This window comes from Amblyomma maculatum, chromosome 9 (assembly GCF_055883805.1).
Source record: "Amblyomma maculatum isolate TAMU_Amacu chromosome 9, ASM5588380v1, whole genome shotgun sequence".
NCBI lineage: Eukaryota > Metazoa > Arthropoda > Arachnida > Ixodida > Ixodidae > Amblyomma > Amblyomma maculatum.
The window spans coordinates 11,196,378-11,216,492 of NC_139352.1; the positions used below are offsets into that span (position 1 = coordinate 11,196,378).

At 42.5% G+C, this 20,115-nt stretch overlaps 1 long non-coding RNA gene across 6 annotated transcripts; it reads right to left on the minus strand.

Moving 5' to 3' along the window:
- Window positions 1-7,849: 7,849 nt before the first annotated feature.
- LOC146178285 (uncharacterized) lies at window positions 7,850-14,692 on the minus strand. Of its 6 annotated transcripts, none has more exons than XR_014700589.1 (3): window positions 14,495-14,689; window positions 13,122-13,178; window positions 7,850-9,503 (listed from the first exon to the last, which is right to left on the minus strand). It is a non-coding gene; the product is annotated as an uncharacterized LOC146178285 (long non-coding RNA). The 6 variants fall into 6 exon arrangements; XR_014700591.1 differs by having other exon boundaries at window positions 14,649-14,682; XR_014700588.1 differs by lacking the exon at window positions 7,850-9,503 and adding an exon at window positions 9,511-12,091.
- Window positions 14,693-20,115: the final 5,423 nt, after the last annotated feature.

Below are 20,115 nucleotides of genomic sequence, written 5' to 3' on the forward strand. Positions count from 1 at the left end.
TGGACGCTAATGGGCCGACGAGTGTTACAGTGACTTGGGATGCACTATTTTGTAACACGCGCAAATGTTTGTCTGGGTTTTCTGATGTAGGGCACGAATTCCTGCTGACTTCGTCCCTGCAGCTTCTGATGTAGGCCAGGCTTTACTGATTAGCAAACGACTCGTATTTTCTCAACCACACTCGCGCTCATACGCGAGAGCTTCGCTTACTGACGGACCGCTTCCTGCGTAGGCTGCACTCTGCCGTGCTCCCGCTGTTCAGATATAGCGCACCTTGCTATTGTATTTTTGGATTTACGGTGGATGTTCATAAGTATATAAAATTAATTTCCCACCTAATCTGTCGATGCAAGAACTCTTATAAAACCAATACGTGTTCATTTGGCAGCAAGCGCTAAATACAGCAAGAACGCCCAGCTACTACTGAACGGGCCGGTTGGGCACAACCGACCCCACGGCTTCGTCTTTCGCGCCTTGTATGTCGTCGTGGTCCTCGTTATATATACGTACAAGTGTCGCTGTTGCATGGCACATGCTTAGCTTAGATAGAAGGCGTTCCAGTCAAATGGCTGTTTTTAGGCTGCATGCAATAGTGAACAATGCTGCGTTTCTTTACTCCTTATTGACGGCTCAGCGAAACCTGTCAGCATATAGCAGGGCTGCTGTTGAGTGTTTCTGTGAGGGCACTAGGATGCTTCTTGCACGGGCGTACTCTGCAAGTCGATAGTTCTTGGTAAGGTATAAAACTCACTCCAGCAAAGCTCTACACTACGTTGTCTCAAGGCAGAGATGGCCCCTTTTCAGTAAATGGTGTGGCTGCAGAAGGAAACAAAACTCATAACAATAGATTATGGCACCGACACAAAAAAAAAAAAAAAAAAAAAAAAAAAAAAAAAAAAAACGGGGGAGAACAAAAGCGCCTCCGCAAAGCAGCAGCGGAAGAGGACACCGAGCACACTACTTCGTTAGCAGACGAATCCAGACAGCCTTTTTTCACGTGTCCGACTTTTTTTTAAATGCGTGATAAGTTTTCCCGAGCCACGGGCACCCACATACGGCGAAAGTGAGACAAGCAACTCAAATCATCCACCGCTCTACAGCGCGAGAATGCGCAGCTAGGCAGCGCTGGCGCGTCATGTTTTCCAGCCAAAACCAAATCGCCCACAGAGGGCGCTAGTTGCGCCTTTGTCGCGCATGCGCAGGAGCTTTTCCGCAAATGGTCCATTCCAGCAAACGGAAATTCGTTCAAACACTATTCACTCGAGCACTAAGCCTCGTGGCAAAAATAATTGTACGAGCATCCTGGGCACTTCATAGCTACGAACTAATGATGAGAAAGTGATTTTGAGCACAGTGTACACTATACAACCCACTGTGCCTCGAAGCAATTAAGCTTTTTGGCTAGCTAGGATTATTTGGATAAAGTCCTCGCTATATTAAGAGCGCAAGTTGAACTAGCCTTTTGTTTGCAGACAATGCATGAAAAAGTAGTAAGCAGACGAATGAAGTAAACTGAAACAAGGAACAAGTGTTCATTTTCCACTCATGGGCATACATATAAGTGAGGTAGTTCTTTACTATGCACAGCTGCCCACTGTGTATGAGGCATAGGAAGCAGGTGCAATCAGAGGAAGTGATCATCAAGTGTTGCATTAGTTTATTTGGCAGAATGGCTACATGTAATACACATAAGGGCAAGAGAGTAGACTGCTAGAAACATATGTCACTACTTTGTGCTGGACAAACATTCCAAAATTTTATGGGATGGTTGCCCCATTTTTGTGCTTCTTCCTTTCATGGTGTGTCAGTAAGAACCTGCACGTAAATGAAATGTCGCAAATCTCACATCTGAACCGCCTTTTTCCTGTATGGATATACTGGTGTTTCACCATGTGGCTCTTCTGCACGAACCCTTTGCCGCAGTAGCTGCACTCATGCGGACGCTCGCCAGTGTGCGTCCGCTGGTGGTCCTTCAAGTGGGTGTTATACTGCGTGGTGTAAGGGCACAAGGGGCAGTGTAACAGGCGGTATTTTCCATGCGAGTTTTCTCCACTTGGCTGGCTGCTTTGGAGCCATGCAGAATGCAAGCCTGCGTGGTTGAAAGTGGATCATTTTTATTAAAATGCAGATCAGACTGTGTCTGGAAGAGTTCATGGAGCACCAAGGCTAGCGCAAGGCCAACAGTGAACAGGAAAGTGGCAGATCAGGCTAGTTGGCTACATGAATCACATATGAATCATGTATGTTAATTCTGTTTTCACATGAACCTTCCAGCAACTGTTTACCTTTGCAGGATTACAAGGCTAATGGCGATTTCCACTGGTCGATCGGAGCTGGGCGCCCGAGCCGACCTAAAGCGCTACAGAGCGAATCAGCCTTGGTCGACCAGCGGAACGTGTAGAGCGCGCGGCGGAAGTAAAGCTGAGCCGGTTTCGAAAGTTGTAGCCGCATCCCAGCGCCAAAATGTTTGCGGTTGATAAATAGGCAGGAGTGCGGCCCTCAACAACTTGCTTTCTCATTTTTTTTAACGCTGCAGACGTTTTTCGATAGACGCACTTCGACATATTCGCGCAAAAAACGATGACATCCAGCGTCCTTTGCCAATGTCGCTGAAACGGTCAAAAACAGCCAAAAGAATCCAGCAGCATCCGGAAGTGACTGCGTCAGCGACTAGGACTTCCGGCGAGATCCGACTTCGGTCGGCGGATCGAGCTGGAGCGTCCCGAGTTGCCCCAAACGACCAGCGGAATACGCGAAACCTATCTTGGTCGACCAGTGGAAATCGAAATTGTCGTCCCGGAGCAAGAAAACGTGCTCCGTAGCGACCAGTGGAAATCGCCATAAGAGAGCAACATCATTTTCAGACTGGAAGAGCACCAGAGACGACACTTTAGCACAATAGCACTTTCATACAACAGCAGTCTTCGTTTTTGCTGTTACAATGCGTCAGCAACATACAAAAACTATGTAGAGTACTTGAGGTGGCAGCTCTTACTTTTACATGTGCTTCTGGACAAAGGAGCATCACGAGTTCACCACCACAAACAATGAGCCTTTCAAACAAGGACGGTGTAGCCAGACATGCAGGCAGAGCTTCTGCATGATATACTCTAGTAGCGGCAAAATTCATCGCTGTTGAAGGTAATCAGAAGGTGCAAAAGATGCAGGGAATTAAGCAGATGTAGAAGAATTAGCAATAAAAGTTCAGAATATGTCTTTCACGTCCGAGTTCATTTTCTTCTATATGCTGCCTATTCTCCAAGCTAACATGTTCATTTTTATGAAACAAAAACAGATACACATTGATATATTTCACATTAAAATATTGAGGACACTTAATCTCCCGGCCTCGGCGGCCGCTTTTCGATGGAGGCGGAAAGCAAGGCGCCCGTGTGCTGTGCGATGTCAGTGCACGTTAAAGAACCCCAGGTGGTCGAAATTTCCGGAGTCCTCCACTACGGCGTCTCTCATAGCCTGAGTTGCTTTGGGACTTTAAACCCCACAAACCAAACCAACCTAATCTCCACCTCGAAGAGCAAGACGCAACAACATTAATAGCTCCCATCTACGGCTCTCCTTCCTTGCACATATCTTCATTCGCATACATGCACTTTGTTACGTGATTAATCATTGACCCCTAATTTGTGCCTCTATTATCTTAAACATACTCATTAACACAGTTGTCAGCTACCACATTATTTGGGAAACCAGTAAACTAAAACTCCACTTTATCACCAAGCTGCATAAACATGCCTGTGTGGCCTAGAAGTAGAATGTCTAAATTCATCACTTTTACCAGTCTGCAGTAGGAGACAGGGAACAAGAAGAGACGAAATGACAAGCGCTGCATGTTGGACTGCAATGTCCAACTTGGGATCCAAGGGTCCTTGTCCAAAATTTATCACCTCCCGCCAACTGAGCCATGTGGTTTTGCGACAGGCAATAAGTATACTAACATATTTTTTCATACAATGCAACAACAAGGATACTTTGTCTTTGCAGGAGCAACTAAGATGTTTGGGCGCACATTTTAAGCTTGAATTTCTAAGTCCAGCAACCATATTGTATGAAAACAAGCTAGCGTAAAACAAACACAAGAAAGGCAAACAGAACTTGGAAGAAGCCCTTGAAAGAAGTTGCAGCTGCAACTGTAGATAAATACATCAAATTAAATATGGGCCGCCTCTCTTCATTAACAGTGACATGCAGTTTGAACACCAATACAAACTTAGTTTAGGGGCCCGAGTTCATGCACTCGAGCTGCTGGCATGGCCACTACTAAATAAAGAATAGGGATCATATAGTCACTGTGGTAAAAGCAGGCAAAGAGCTGAGATACGGATGCTTAATCCTTGGAAAGTTGCATTCTTTATAAGAAGACATGCCCCATTGTCATTTTGCTTGTTGATGCTCCAGGTGCACAAAGTGTATAAATCCAACACCAAAATGAAAAAAAGTTAAGACAGACAAGGTTTTACCCTCAAATTAACTTCAGTTGGAACATCTGTACCACCTTTGCAGTATTCAAAACTGCAAAAAATAGTCAGTATATCTTCATAGTATGGTAATCCTTAAAGCAGCGCTCTGGGCACAGTGGCTTGTTACACTCAATACACATATATCGAGTGTCTTTTCTCTGCTTTGGGCGCCGAAAGGTGTGTGCGCACACGTGGCACCTTCGTTGTGTGCGACTGCCTTGCGCAGTGGTCTGAGGCACTCTTGCTATGAAGTGTCGCGCTGTCAGTCGCAATGGGAGGTCCTCGTCATCCAACCTTTCAGGCTTTATTTCCATGATGTTGTTGCCAGCGTAGATCAGGAAGCTCGCAATTGATCCTTCAGGCACTGTTTCCATGACGATACCTGCAAGAGCAGAATTCAAGATCTACACTCTGCATATAGCAACCACTGGAACGATTTTACATGCTGTTCAAAAGCTTAGTGCATGGGAAAGCAGGGTGTGCTTGCGAGAGTGGGGGTGGGGGGGACTGCAACCAATGAACCATTTAGAGTTGCCCAATTCTCAAGGCATATTCTGTACACCATGCCATCTAAAGGTAAGACACCAAGGGCAAATGATTTATGCATTGTAAATTGTTTGTTAAAAAACAAAAGTGCAGTAAAAAATTGCAAGTGCAATTAAAAATGTAGTGCTAATTTACTGTGCTACAAAACCAGTGGGAATAACAGCTTTCAATAAGCTGTTATCAATCCTCACAAAATTTTCTGGTTAACTGGAATCTGTGCGACATTCACAAAGAGCTAAATCTGGGGGGAAATGCTGTTTGAGAACTTAACAGGGCAGTGCCCTTCTATATGAGGCTAGATAAGGTTATCTCAAAACCAGGCAACAGAGAAGTAAATGTGAACAGGTAGATGATATTGCGTAGCATGTGGAGGCAGTGGAGAAAACACTGAACATATTTTGCCAGACTACAGAGCAATATGCATCCAGATATCAAAGACTGCATGGTAAGCTTTCCAGTGGCTTTTTGCTTCAGGTGTAATGAAAGAAAAATTCACACATTCAAAGTAGAGGCGAGCAAGGGTCAACTACAATACTGAAGGTGCAAAAGCAAAATAGAACAATTGCACAAACCATCACAAGAATAAAACACAGCTTAAAGCTTACAAAAAGCAGAGGACAAAAAAAAAATGCCACTTTAATTTACTAGGCAAGGTGGCATTTGCCACTGCTCTGTTTGGAATGGGATGCCGATAATATCTATGCCTATCTATTGTCCCTTCACATGTGTGCCATCGACAGAATGGAATCATGATTGTTTGCCTGTTGTGCATGTTTTTTCTAAGCAAGGGTTTATCGCTGCTTTTTCTTTTACACTTGACAGATTCAAGCTCAAACACTGAATTCAAACATACAGCTGATGTCATGTGCAAAGAGCATTTCAGAAGCACAGATATCGTTCCACTGCATGTTCTGCAGTATGAAGAGAGAAAAACTATACAATACAAGCACATCTGCTCTAAGGCACTTTGTCAGCATGCTGAGAATGCACTAAGAGAGCCGCTTCAGCACATTCTTGAAGTATTAAACTATCCATACCTCTAGTGTGTAAAAAAGGAAGAAAATTCAGCATAAAGCAAGCAATGAACATGAAATGACTGGTATTTTTTGCTTTCTCATGCTTACCATGAGTGACACGCATTTGAGCACTTGAAACAATTAGGAAATATAATCACGAGATAAGAAGAGGTTGCAAGAGCCAAGAGAAAGTGAAGAAAAGTTCTGCTACTTTTTGCCAGAGATAAGCCACCGTGTAAAATACATAAGCACAGTTTTCATACTGCACAGTATACAAAATCGGAATCTTCTTGGTAGCCCTGACATTACAAAAAGAGTAGTACTTCTGGCAAGGTAAGGATGCCTCACACCTTGCCACTGCACTATTTCACATTAAAACATATAAGCAAGCAAGAATTAGTACCTAAATAACAAGCATATCTTGCACACTGGACCAGCATTAAAAACAACAGAGTTTGCAATATAACTCCTAGATGATGACTCTCAGCATTTATCCCAGCTGTATGTGTGGCTCCATGGAGAAAGAAATGAGGTGCCTATGTGAGCTTTGCGGCCTTTTGAAGAGCAACATGCATTACCGCCTGAAAATTTCGGAACTAAAATCATCTAGACAAAGATGCTGTTGCTCGAAACTGATTATTCCTACAGTTGCAGCAATTATGCGGCTATATAAAAGCTTGACCAGCAAAAAAAGCCATAAGTACAGTTTTCTTCTGGCAGATGCTAAAATGACATGCTTAAGCAGGATTAACATATACGAGTATCCAATGCCTTACATGTAGCTGACATTTTGTCAAGGCTTCCAAAAAAGGGGCCTTAACAAGTTGTAGACACAACATAGTGGAGATTTGCAAACAAAGGAATGATTAAAATTATATCCGCAAGGGGCAGTGGAATCTCTTGAAGTCAACACTCCCTCCATGTCAAAAAAATAAATAAATATATAAAAAGATCATTACCTTGTCGCTGCACAAAAAGACAGGAACAGAAAGCTTCAGTGATCAGTGCCATCAAGCAAGTTTCACACACAAAAAAAAAAGCACTTTCACAGTTCTGATGCTAATTGAAGTAAAGATATACTGGGGATTCAAAACAGCCATGCCCATATTTCTCTCTCACACACGCCATGCACAGTAACAGATACTAGACACCAAGCTCAGGTAAGAACATTACAAAGTGAATAATCATGCAAAGTAAACACAAGCGAGATAAGTTACCAAATATACATAAATCTCCAGATCATTATCAAATTTCCACCAGCTAATTAGAGAAGATGTCTATGATGCAAGTTAACCGTTGTTAACTGGCAATGTCTCATTGGAAGATTGACTAGACATATTCATTGTAACAGTTAGTGACAAAGCACTCTCAGTCCCAAGTGCAGGTGCTCACAAAAGTTATCGGACCATAAAAATTAGAGCAATAATTAATTTCTGGGCAATGTGCGCTTGCAGGCAAGACGTGAATGGCATGGTGAGCACTCCCATGTGGTCTGCATAATCCATCCCTCAGTGCCTGGCAGTGCCTCTATGGTGCAAAGAAATCCTAGTCTTTCATGATTTCAATATTACTTAAAATTTTTCTTATTCCTTTCTTCTAATTTGCAGCATTCGTACCGTGTTTAATGAAACCTTGCCACATTGAACAACAAACGTTTTCATCATTATCACGCATCTATTTTGTTACTGCTTACCTTGATTTACCAGCAGAGTTATTAACAGTGTTTTCTGCAGACTGTTAACTCTGCTGCTGTTAATAACTCTGCTGGTCAATCAAGGTAAGCAGTAACAAAATAGATGCGTGATGATGATGAAAACGCTTGTTGTTCAATGTGGCAAGGTTTCATCAAACACGGTACGAACGCTGCAAATAAGAGCAACACTTTTTTCAGCCAGATAGTTAAGATTTGTGCTGGTGTGCAATTAAACTGAGGCAAGGAAGTTAAATTTAAGGAGAGGATAGGCCCTAGACAATGGGCATGAAAATAAAAGGGAAAATGTACAAAACAGAAAGAGGTCTTCAGGTTTGGAGACAAAACTATCCAAACTTTGATATGCAAGTTATAGTTTCTTTGTCAGGACAATGTGTTGAAGATGAAAAAACAAGAAGCTCAAAGCTTTGCACACCTGAGCAGGGCAAGACTGCTCTAGGATCAGAAATGTCTCAGCAGCCAGTTAGCATAGACTGACCGTTATGAAAATGTGTTTCACAGTTTTACCTCTAGGAGAGTTTCTGCATGATCAAAAAGTTTTGATATTAAGCAAGGCTAGAACAAATGCAGAAAAAACTAAAAAAACAGCCAATTATTAATACTGCTTTGTTTCAAATGTTTAATCAAAGCTAAATACATTAATACAATTGATCTCAAGACTAATAAAACTGTAATAAAGTGCTAAATAAATGGTATGTGCACTGAAGTCTGTGATAAGGTAATGACCAGATGATGAATGAAGTACACCTTGAGAAACAATATGCTAATGTTAATAGCAGCACGAACATGTCGTGGCAGAATGCAGTCACCAAAAAAAAAGAGCAAGGTAATAATTGTTATTCAAAGGTCACTTTGCATACACCTCATTGCTGTAGTCTGTGCACTGATGAGACAGGAATTAAGTACAAACCATGTATCAATTCATTTTGACTTTGTTTTGCAATAACATATCCAGCAAGAGCTTTCCTTCCTATGCCGGCAGCAAAGTAGCATTTGTTTAAACCTCAATAAAACACAACTGGAAAAACAGCTTCATACAACAGCACTCCTCTAGATTTTTGCTACTTCTATTCATTGGCTGCTCATAAAATATATGCACAAGAGAGGCGAAATGAGAGCTTTCACTCCTACATTCGCTTTTTGCAAAAGGGCACCATGTACAACAACAAAAAAGAGCCTGGTCTTTGTCCAGTGGTGTAGTCAGTTCGTCAACTTAAACAAGGAGCGTTTTAAACAATAAGTGTGCTACAAAAGACGCAACTAATTCATTGCAAAGAATACTTGTCTATTGAGTACGCTCAGCACTACCGGCTGTCAGCAGATGGCCTGTAAGCTTCTTCAGGTAGAATGCCTATCAATGCATGTTTTTTTTCCTTTCATGGAACTTTGCTAGATAGCCAGGCAGAAATGTCACTTGGAAAAAGCGGCACTAGATTGAGTATACACTTATGCGCTTTGTTCACATGTGTGCAATAGAGTTTGATTTGCGGGTAAACGTTGAGGAGCACAGCTAGCAACGGAACGGCTTCTTGTCCATATGGATGGGAAGGTGGCTCACTAGGTGGCTCTCCAGCACAAATCCCTTGCCACAATGGCTGCACCGGTGTGGCCGCTCGCCACTGTGCAACCGGTGGTGATACTTCATGTGGATGGTAAGTGCTGTTATGTAAGGGCACAAGTGGCACTGCAGTCACTGCTGCCCTTTGCTATAGGTATCATTTCCATGTGGCAGGCAATGTACACTGGCCAAGCCTGCAACACGAAAGAAAGCAAACACTTGTAAAGATCACAGCGCTGGCAAAGATTAACTTTAGCCTGACAACATTAATTCGTTAGCAAAGCCATAAACATTTTCTCAAAGGCGTAGTACACATTGAATGTTGAAGAGAAATCCTACATAAATCTCCACCGGCAAGAAATTTTTTAGTGTATTACCAAGAAACAGAGTTTGTAGAAATGAAAGTTTATACTTTTTCCTCTTAGCACCTTTCTTTATGCACTCATGGCTCCTCCCATGCTCAAAGCTAGGTGTCTCGGCACTGTCCCTGCCCAGCACAATGTCAGTTTATGAATAACAACCGCCACTTCAACAGCTCATCATTTTAGGTTCTGTTTTGCAGTAGTTCTGTGCGACATTCACACTATGCCAGAAGATTTCAGACTAATCGCCATTTGAGACCAACACATACACACAGACATGTTACACTAAGAGGGCATGAGTGTAATGAAGGTGCCCATCCACCCTTCGCACAATTCTTACACCGTGTCACTAGCTCTGTATACATGGACTCGACAGCAACAGGGTCAAGTCAGCATTGGTGAGGTCACCTTTACTCTACCCGCAGAGCTTTTGGATCATACCAGTTGCAAAACCCCGCTTCAAGAAGTGACTGGTATTTGTATGCATTTTTCAGTGCCTATGAATTGTCACACCATCTGGAAGCGGTCAATAGAAGCTTTCTCCTATTGTCGTCATTGCCTTCCGGAAACCACCTTCTTGTTCTTTTTCACCTTATTACCTCTACGGCTTTTATGTCTAAAAATTTTCGCTACTGCTACTCTTGAACATATTTTATTTTCCCAATTATTGCGCATTTGTCAACAATCTGAAAGCTTGTAATTTAGACAGTTTTCTTTAGTGCTCGCGGGCGCCACCACATTCGTATACACCCGAATTTTGACCAATCAAAACCACCATTTTTTTATACAGGGGCTCTATGGGAAGTTTTGCAACAGGTAGTATTGAAGAACTTTGCTCTACCCGCTTGGTGCCTACATGAACTCGCTTCTAGCGAGTAAGTATAGCAGTGGCACCTAGTGTCAGGATTTCCGCTTATTGTGCAAGCTTCCTTTTCGTGTTCGATTTCATTGTTACTATCGAGAGCTTTGCTTATTATTTTTTATCGCTAATAAGCGCTAGTAAACATTAGACTTCACTGATGCTTCTAGCAGCACCGGATGAGTTTTGATCCCAGAGTTCCCTATAACTCAACTCCCTGACTTGACAGTGTCTACATGCTTGTAGACAAGTGCGTCAAGTGAGTTAAGCTACCCCCGCAGGCTAGCAAACTCGACTCGCTCCACCGCCTACTTTACTCGACCCGACGGCGTTTACATGAGCCCGACAACTGGTGTTTTATTCGACAAGTAACTCGACCAAACTATGTCGACTCCAGGCTACTATGAGCTAGTGCAGGAAGTAATAGAAAAAGAATATTTATTCCGGGTCTTCAAAAACAAGCTCTGAATACCAGGGCCAGACCACAGCAAGAACTGCTGTCAGACAATCAAGAGACACCACCACAACCTCATTAGCTAAACGTATGGTTGGAGATAAGCTGTGCCTACACTTTTGCTGGTAAATGCGCAATTCATACCACATCCAGTTTTTGTTTGTTTTGCAAATGTCAATGTCAGTGCCTTTAGGCTTAGTTGCAGACCACTTCCAAGCAAAGATGAGCACAGTAAAAACTGAAAAGCAATACTGGGAATCAAAACAAAGCACAGTCATGACATCTAAATTTAAACCCACAGAGTGCTGACCCTTCTTGTTAAAACAACTCTAAGGACAAGCTAAGGTTGAGCTCTACTGATAGGTTACACCATTCCAAAAACAAAGTGGCTACTTTCAATAACAGCAGATATTTTAGGAGCTAGAAAAGGCAATGTGAAAAAAAAAAAAAAAAGAAATGTTGATTACAGTCGTCGCCAGCTTCCACATCCAAAGTGCAATGATAAAAAAAAGAGTTTTTTGGCACAAAGCCCAAAAATATAGGCTGAATCGTTATTCACTTTTAAATGGTGACTGCAGAGCTCCTTTGGGTCTTAGAGTCACAAACTGCAACCAAATGGCGGAAAAAGCACTCCATGTCTAAATCAAATTTCTCACCAATATACACATCTTTGCTGCCAAACAGACGTAAGTCGTAAAAGTGTCTAAAATCCAAAAACAAAAACAACAGCTGAATGCTGTTGTTATCCATTTGTCTGTCAAGTATGGTCCAAATAATGTTAGGCACAGAACGTCACTGGAAATGTTCTTTAACCAAAAGCCTCAACGCAAAACCTACCAAGGACAAGGCTTTCACCAAACGTTGCCCCTAGAAGCACCACAGACAAAGGATCAGATCAATAGAGAACCCATTAATGTATGACCAAGCTGGCAGCACAGTCTGCATGAATGTCCAAATGTTAATACGACGTAACAAGACTTTCGGAAGTTTAAGCCCAAGAGTGTTTAAGAAAGCATGGTAAAGGCGATGCAAGTACTGCATGCGCAGCAGCCCTTCAACAAATGAACAGTCTTCATGCCACTAGCTGCAACGCTCGACCAATGGAACCTGTAAACAAAGAAGCAAATTTCTTAAACGTGGGATTCTTAGTCAATATAGTAGCTAGTGGCATTTTTGCATTTGCAAATGAATATATACTGGGGAACTGGGAGCAAGCATTGAGGGAAAAAAAGATGCAACAAATACATCACACTCTCAATACAGTGCTCACCATACAGTCTGCATTCCTGCATTGCATGCTTAATTGCTTCCGAGCTCTGTCCCTGTCACCATACATCCACATACGTTAGACAAGGATGCCTTTCTGCCAATATGACATATTTCGCTGCTTTCTTGCACAAGTTTCAAACTTCCATACATTGCTACAATATGGCAGTAGTCACCAGCTGTCAAAAAAGATGTCAGTCCTAGTTAAAAAAATTTGGACCGTTATCTCTACTGCGTGCATTTGCGAGTTTCACATTATTCCTGCACTGACCATGTGACCACCTGTCTACAATGCTGCAACACACATACAATAAAGAAATATGCATGTCACGTGACCTCGGATATAACAAACACGTGAAAAAAAAGTTTCGTGAAAAATACTGGGTTTCGAAGCCGCACCATCAGCTTCCCTGGACCAAGCATGAGAGCACTGTGCTATTGTCACAGCCGATCATGCCTCAAGTAAAACTACAACAAACTCTTGCACGGTGCAGCAAACATCGTCACCTTCATCAAGTTCCAACTGCAACACACCCTCGTGCTGTGCAGTGAAAATCACCTTACGAAGCTTTATCTGCGCCGCTCCATTATCCACCAGGTGCCGTTACAACACTGCTGCTGACAACATTGCCAAAAGAGTTGTGAACATTGCTGTGAAAAAACACTTGTGAAAAAATATTCGCACTCCTGGGTTCCGAACCCAGACGCCACCATTTTTAATGAACTCTGAGCTAACGTTCGTTATTCATGTTCAGCAGCATTGAAGGGCTTCAATTTTTTTTTAGTATACATATTTTTTGCCGTCATAACAGCCATTACATTTGGACAAGCAAGTAGAGCAAAAGCATGAGCATTTCGCTAATCCACTCACTCCCAAATGGTTCCTGTGTACATGGTGGAAGTTAGCCACAGCACCCAGAGGTTGCACCTGTAATATCACATGAAACCTATCCGTAAGGAGTATACGAGTAAAACACCTAAGACATTCAAATAGCAGCCTGCTGTATTTTGACTGTTTCTTCTTGCTTTGTAATTGTGCAGTTGTATAATATTTATATGCTGTTCATTGTGGTAGCACTATTGTCCCCTGTCTTGTAACTGCCTTGTGATGGCTTCTGGGCCAACAATGTTGATAAATAAAACAAAATAAATGCAGTGAAGTGTGAAACCAGAAGGAACGGCTGCTCACGGAAATAGCACAAACCGGTGAACAAGAACTAATGAGTATGAGTGCTCAGCGCTTGCTGCCATGGTTGTTTAGCTTATTGCCTGTTGGGAAGTATTGGTGCTGTGATAAGTATCACCAATATGCTGCAAACGATTTCAAAAGTTTTAGTTTTACTCTTTGCATACCTGTGCCAAGGCCACAGCAAAAAGTTTTTCATTGACTTTCACCAACCAACCAACAAGAAACTATGCAAGTTAACAGTCTTTAACCTTAAGCATGTACCCTTGACAACATTATTATTTTCATATCTCCAACAATTGAGGTTGGAAATCAATGCCGCTATGCACAATTTGGATCTGCACCGAGATGTACACCAAGGCATTTTGTCTTCCTGCCTGTCAGCCTCACACCACACATTTTAAAAGTGTTCCCTTGCACTCCACATCAACACCCCGCATTTGGCCTGGTTGAAATGAAGGCACAGCTCATTCATTGTCCGGCTACATATACTGAGATCAATATCTGCATATATCAAAGCACGGACGCTGCATCCCAAGGTGTCCATATTCAATGGAGAAATTTGGACGAATTGGTAGAAATTCATGACTCGTAACAGCACAGCAAGCACCCTTTGATTTAATCTCCATTGAGGCTGTGTTTGTTGCACTGTTGCGAGTCATTTCCACATTCCTTCCACCACATCCTGACATCCCGAGCTTCTGCTTAGCTTCAATCATATACAGCAGCAACAGGAGCAGGGACCACAAACAGTGTAGATGGAACTTAGCCCCATTCCACCTTGGAAGTAGGTCTGTGTATTGAGCTTAATACATCTGTTACACGAACCCTTTCTACCCTCCTTGAACTTGATCTGCATTCAAGCCGATGTTGATCGGCGAAACCCAATAAAATTCCGCCACTGATTGCAGTTCGGCTACCCAGTTCTTCAACGTTGGCACTAAAATCTTTCATTGCCATGATTTCATAACATTCTCTGAGGTCTAGACATCTTCGTTTGGGCATGTGCATATCTCTCCTTTCTTGCTCCTTGTAGGTTCCCGACCGTCATCACGCACCGCTGCATCGTCTCGTCAGCCGTCAACTACGCCGTCACTGCCCTCGTTGTGTGCTTTGATTTTCTCCTTGCAAGCTCGAGATGGTGGCAGCTGCGAGCCGAGATAAAGTGCCTAACCGAGATAAGATACGCTGACACCCGCACAAACAACGCACCTACTACTACACCGCCACACCGCCATCCTCCATGCCGCCGTTCGTTCTATGGATGGATGGATGGGTGGATGGATGATAGTGGCTCTGCCCTTTGTATCGGACGGCAGCTTGCGCCGCCTAGACAAAAAATTAAAAGAAATATATTTATCTCTTCCCCATTTTTTAGCTTCTGCCCCCCCCCCTCCCTTTTTTTCCTCTCTTTATTCTCTTGACTGTTTCCACCACTCCTCTAACTATTACCTCTAACCTCTCTTTTGTTATCAGCGTTCGTTGACAATGCTGCAGCGATGCAGCTTTCGCGCTTTCGTCTTTCGTGACAACGTAAACTTGATGCCAAAATAAAACCCAAGAGGTCTGAACTAAGTAAGAATTCTCATGTAAACTAACAAAAAAATTGTGCTGAATGTTTTATAGTTAAAACAGATGCATAAATTAAAAATTTACTTTAGTTGCTGGTAAGTGTACAAACGAAACTGAAACTCAGTTCCATACGTTGCGTAGACACTTTGTGGATGCTTTGATTCGGTCTATCGCTTGTAATGTTTTAACGTCCCAAATCGACTATTAAGGCTATAATATATGCCGTAGTGGAGAACTCTGGATAATTACGCAGGCTCATTCCAACAAGTCTCTCTGCGTGCTTTCACAGAACCACAAAGTTTTCCTTGTCAGTTCACATTTTCTTGACCCTTTTCGAGTAAAAAAAATGCCTTAAGGGTGGTGGTAGCGTACAGACATGAGCTAGAGTTGTTGAGTGTGTATAACTGTTGTGAGAGGATGAGAAGATGAGAAAGTGTGACAGTGTTTGCATGTGCAGGCAGGACCACAAATCTCTCGAGTAAACATGATTCAATAGAAAGAGATTTCTGGAACACGCTAGACATTACTGCTACGTGTAGAACGCATATATTTAAGATATATACTATATGGTTCTCAGGCAATTCTTTACCTTACTGGTGTAGAAGAGAGAAGCGCATGCAGTGCGTTACAATTCTGGGCATATCACAAGCAATTGCACATCCTGGGTGCAGATATGTGTAGGCTCGTGTCTCAAAAATTCACTTTGACAGAATTCTTTGCTTATATTTAAATAGTTTTTCAACTAGCAAATGTGAACAACAAAACTTGAAACAACATCATAGAAATGTAGAAAAAAAAAGTTCATTTCAATGGAGAAATTTTCAGCTGGTACAATTTGAATTTTTCATATCAGAGTTTTGCCTCCAGTCAAACCAATTAGCTCGAGGTAATTGGTTTGGCTATTGGATATATCCAATAGGTCCCTGGCAGTCATTCAGGAGATATTACATAATGTACTACTGAATGGATTTACCAAGTTAAGGAGCTAATTTGGCAGCACCTGTGCAATGAGCAGGTTTATTCAATTGATTTTGAGACCATGACACAGTTGACCCAAGTGACGAACATGATTTGGCAGGTCAAGCTAATACTTGTTCTGTGCTCCTATCATAAAAAGATGTTTGGTTTGTTAACTTCACAACATGACTATAATAAGGCTATGAGAGATGTCGTAGTGGACCACGGGCTCTGGATATTTCAACCACCTGGGGGTTCTTTAACAAGTGCTGACATCGCACAGCACATGGTACCTTGTTTTTCACCTTCGCAGGAAAGCAGCCGCCACAGCTGGGATTTAATCCCACATCCTCGGGAACAGCTAGTAGTCGAGCGCCCTGATCACTGCACCACCACAGCGGGCAATGTGATGCGTTGTACAGTATAATGCTCAGGCAGAAAGGTACAGTTGGAACTGTTAATTAAACCCAACTGGAGCCATTTGGAATACATTTGGGACAGCAATTCCAAATAAATTGTATTCCATTCGAGCCACATTGGAGCCAGTTGAAAACTGCTTGTTCAATAGAAAGTTTAATATCTAAGCAGGGGGAATTAAATCAAAATTGTAACCAATTGTAATGTAATTGGTTCAAAGGAAATGAAAGGCGCAGTATCTGTCACACTTGCTCTGTGTGCACCTGAACCGTGCCATAGGGGTGCCATAGTGGAGGGCTCCGGAGTAATTTTAACCACCTGGGGATCTTTAACGTGCACCGACTATTTGAATTTTTTCAAACCAGTCGGAAACCAATTTCATATTTTTTTACAGCGATTGAGCATTACCTCAATCAGAGACTACATGGAATTTATATATAAAAAAAAAAAAACACACCTTGTTGCTTCAAGTAACAGGTGACAATATCCCACAAACCCCAAAACCGCATATTTGCTGTGCAAGTCCTTCCATGTCATTGCCAACTTTTCATGGATAAATCATACTAAAATACATCTTTCTTTGCTCATTTATTATATGGAGCACTAAATATACGATCCTGAGTGTAGGCCCTAATTCACACATTAGCAGATATCAAGCAATGCATGACCTGTACAACGTGTTTCTGAGGAAGATCCTGGCACGGTGAATGCAAACTATTTCAGGCACCTTATGCTTAGATTCCGTCTACATCATGCGTAGTAATTGTTTTTGTGCACTGGTCTATTGGTATCTGAAGAGGCTTTGCAAATAGCTGAGGAAAGGAGGATGGCAAAAGTTATGGGAGAAAGAGAAAGATACAAGGCTCTCCATGCAGATTTTCAGAAAATAGCAAGGAGAGATAAGAATACCTTCCTGAACATACAGTGCCAAGCAGTTGAGGACAACAGCCAATTAAGGAACACACGAGCTCTGTATATGACAATCAAAGATATCAAAGGAAGCTTCTGTGCTAAGCTGGGCGTGATAAAGGATCAACGAGGCAAGGACTTCACTGAAGCCTCAGAGATAAAGAAGAGGTGGCAGGAATACACAGAAGAACTGTACAAGAAGGACCCGAATGTGCAAACCCAACATAAGACGGTTGTGATTACTGATCTCGAGCTGGGCATCCTGAAGAGTGAAGTTGAATGGGCCTTAGCCAGCCTTGCTAAGAACAAAGCTAGCGGAATTGATGGCATTCCAGCTGAGTTTCTTCAAAACCTCAACCATGACGCTGTTAACATTCTGCATACATTATGTCAGAAGATTTGGACAACCCTGCAGTGGCCACAGGATTGGAGGAGGTCAGTTTACATCCCCATTCCAAAGAAAGGCAGTGCCAAAGATTGTTCCAACTACCGCACGATCGCGCTTATTTCGCATGCTAGCAAGGTGATGTTGAAAATCCTCCAAGGAAGGCTGCAGCAGTATGTGGATCGGGAGCTTCCGGACGTGCAAGCTGGGTTTCGCAAGGGCAGAGGAACTAGAGACCAAATTGCCAACCTTCGCTGGATCATGGAAAAAGCAAGAGAGTTCCAGAAACCCATCTACTTCTACTTTATTGATTATGCGAAAGCGTTTGACTGCATAGATCACAGCAGATTGTGGCAAGCTCTCCAAGTGATGGGAGTTCCAATTCACCTCATCTGTCTCCTCAGGAACCTGTATGAAGGACAAGAGGCCACAGTCAGAACTGGGCATGGTCTTACTGATTGGTTTCCGATTGAGAAAGGAGTGAGGCAAGGCTGCATACTGTCGCCCTGCCTATTTAACCTATATGCAGAGTGCATCATGAGGAAGGCCGGTCTGGACGAGTCTTCAGTTGGAGTGAAGATTGCTGGAAAACGTATCAACAACCTTAGATATGCGGATGATACCACTTTAATGGCAGAAAGTGAAGTGGAACTCGAGACTTCTGATGCGCGTACAAGAAGAGAGTGAGAAGTTTGGGCTTAAACTGAACATTAAAAAGACAAAGATCATGGCGTCTTGCCCTATCAAGTCCTGGAGCATCAAGGGACAAGAAGTGGAAGCTGTGACAGATTTTCTCTTCTTGGGCTCTAAGATTACCTCGGAAGGAGACTGCAGCCATGAAATTAGGAGACGCCTGCTTCTGGGAAAGAGAGCAATGGTTAGCCTTGACCGCCTAGTAAAGAGCAGAGACATTAGTCTGCCAACCAAGATCCGTATAACTCGTGCTATGGTCTTTCCAGTTGTGATGTATGGATGCGAGAGTTGGACTGTGAAAAAGGCTGACCGCCGAAGAATTGACGCGTTTGAATTGTGGTGTTGGCGAAGACTCTTGAGAGTTCCTTGGACTGCCAGAAGATCAAATCAGTCGATATTGTCGACCATAAACCCTGACTGCTCATTGGAGGGTCAAATTCTAAAGTTAAAGCTCAGCTACTTTGGTCATCTGATGAGAAGAGAGGGGTCGCTGGAGAAAGATTTGATGTTTGGAAAGGTTGAGGGTCGCCGGAGAAGGGGTAGGCAGCGAACGCGATGGTTAGATGGCATCCTCGAGGCACTGCAGATGAAGTTATGTGATGTTAGGAAGATAGTGAGAGACCGGAAAGCGTAGCGTGACATGGTCCCTAGGGTCACGAAGAGTCGGACACAACTGAACGACAGAACTGAACTATTGGTTACTGCCAGTTCTAGACCACCAAGTTCTGGAGTCTTGTACACAATTAACAACAACAACAAAAAAAGACAATTATGGCCAGTACAGCAAGAATAAACGCTATGAAACATTGTAAAGTTGTAGCACCACTGCAAGAGAGTCAAAAAGTTTCAACATACTTGCAGCACTTTCGCAGCTCTTTCAAATTTCTTCCTTAAACTTGTGAACTATGAGCATGGAACCTTATTTTTGCTGCCCAAAATCGCTCTTTTGGAAATAAAGGTGCACATTACTCTACAGACCTCCACTATACTTCAACTTCACATTGTGAATGTCTGCAGGTCTTGCAAGGAACACGGAAAGTGCTTTGGTATGTGAAAGGTTTAAAATGTCTAGCAATAATCTACCACTCCCAACGCAGCTGCAAATCATTAAAAACTCATACCATAAAACAAATTACGGTGCTCTAAGCCCTGCAATTAATACTGCGCCTAGCCGAGACTACTGCAGCATTGGTCTACACACATAGTTCATGTCACTTGTGGGAAATCGGGATAGAGTCTTACTGAAATAAAAAAAAAAAGAGAAAGGACAAAAAGATGTGGATGATCATGCATAGACAGATTTATTCAATTACCCTGTGCTTCTATAGTGAAGGGCAAAAGGTGATCTGCAAAGTGAAGTTGCATGGCTCACCAAAAAATTTATTCCATTAGACCCCACAATTCCCAATTCATACTTTTTTCCCTGCAGTAGCTTGAAAGCTCTGCCTATCTGGGATAACTCAAGGCAATTTAGGTCCTTACAGTAAAATCCTCTCATCATGAATGTTTACTCAGCCCAATTCCTCAAACGTGTATGTACTCTCAAATGAAACGTCACCGGATCTTTACCCTCATTTTGTCTGTTAGGAGCATTGTGCAAAAAGCCACTTTTTTTTTTGTAGTGTGACCAGTAGGATCATGTTTTTTGTTTTACTTTTTTGTGCTCCATACATTTTTGTTATGCCCGGCAGCGTATCAGGAAGAAGAGTGTTTTGGAATTAATTGTGCACTAACCCACAGGCTCCT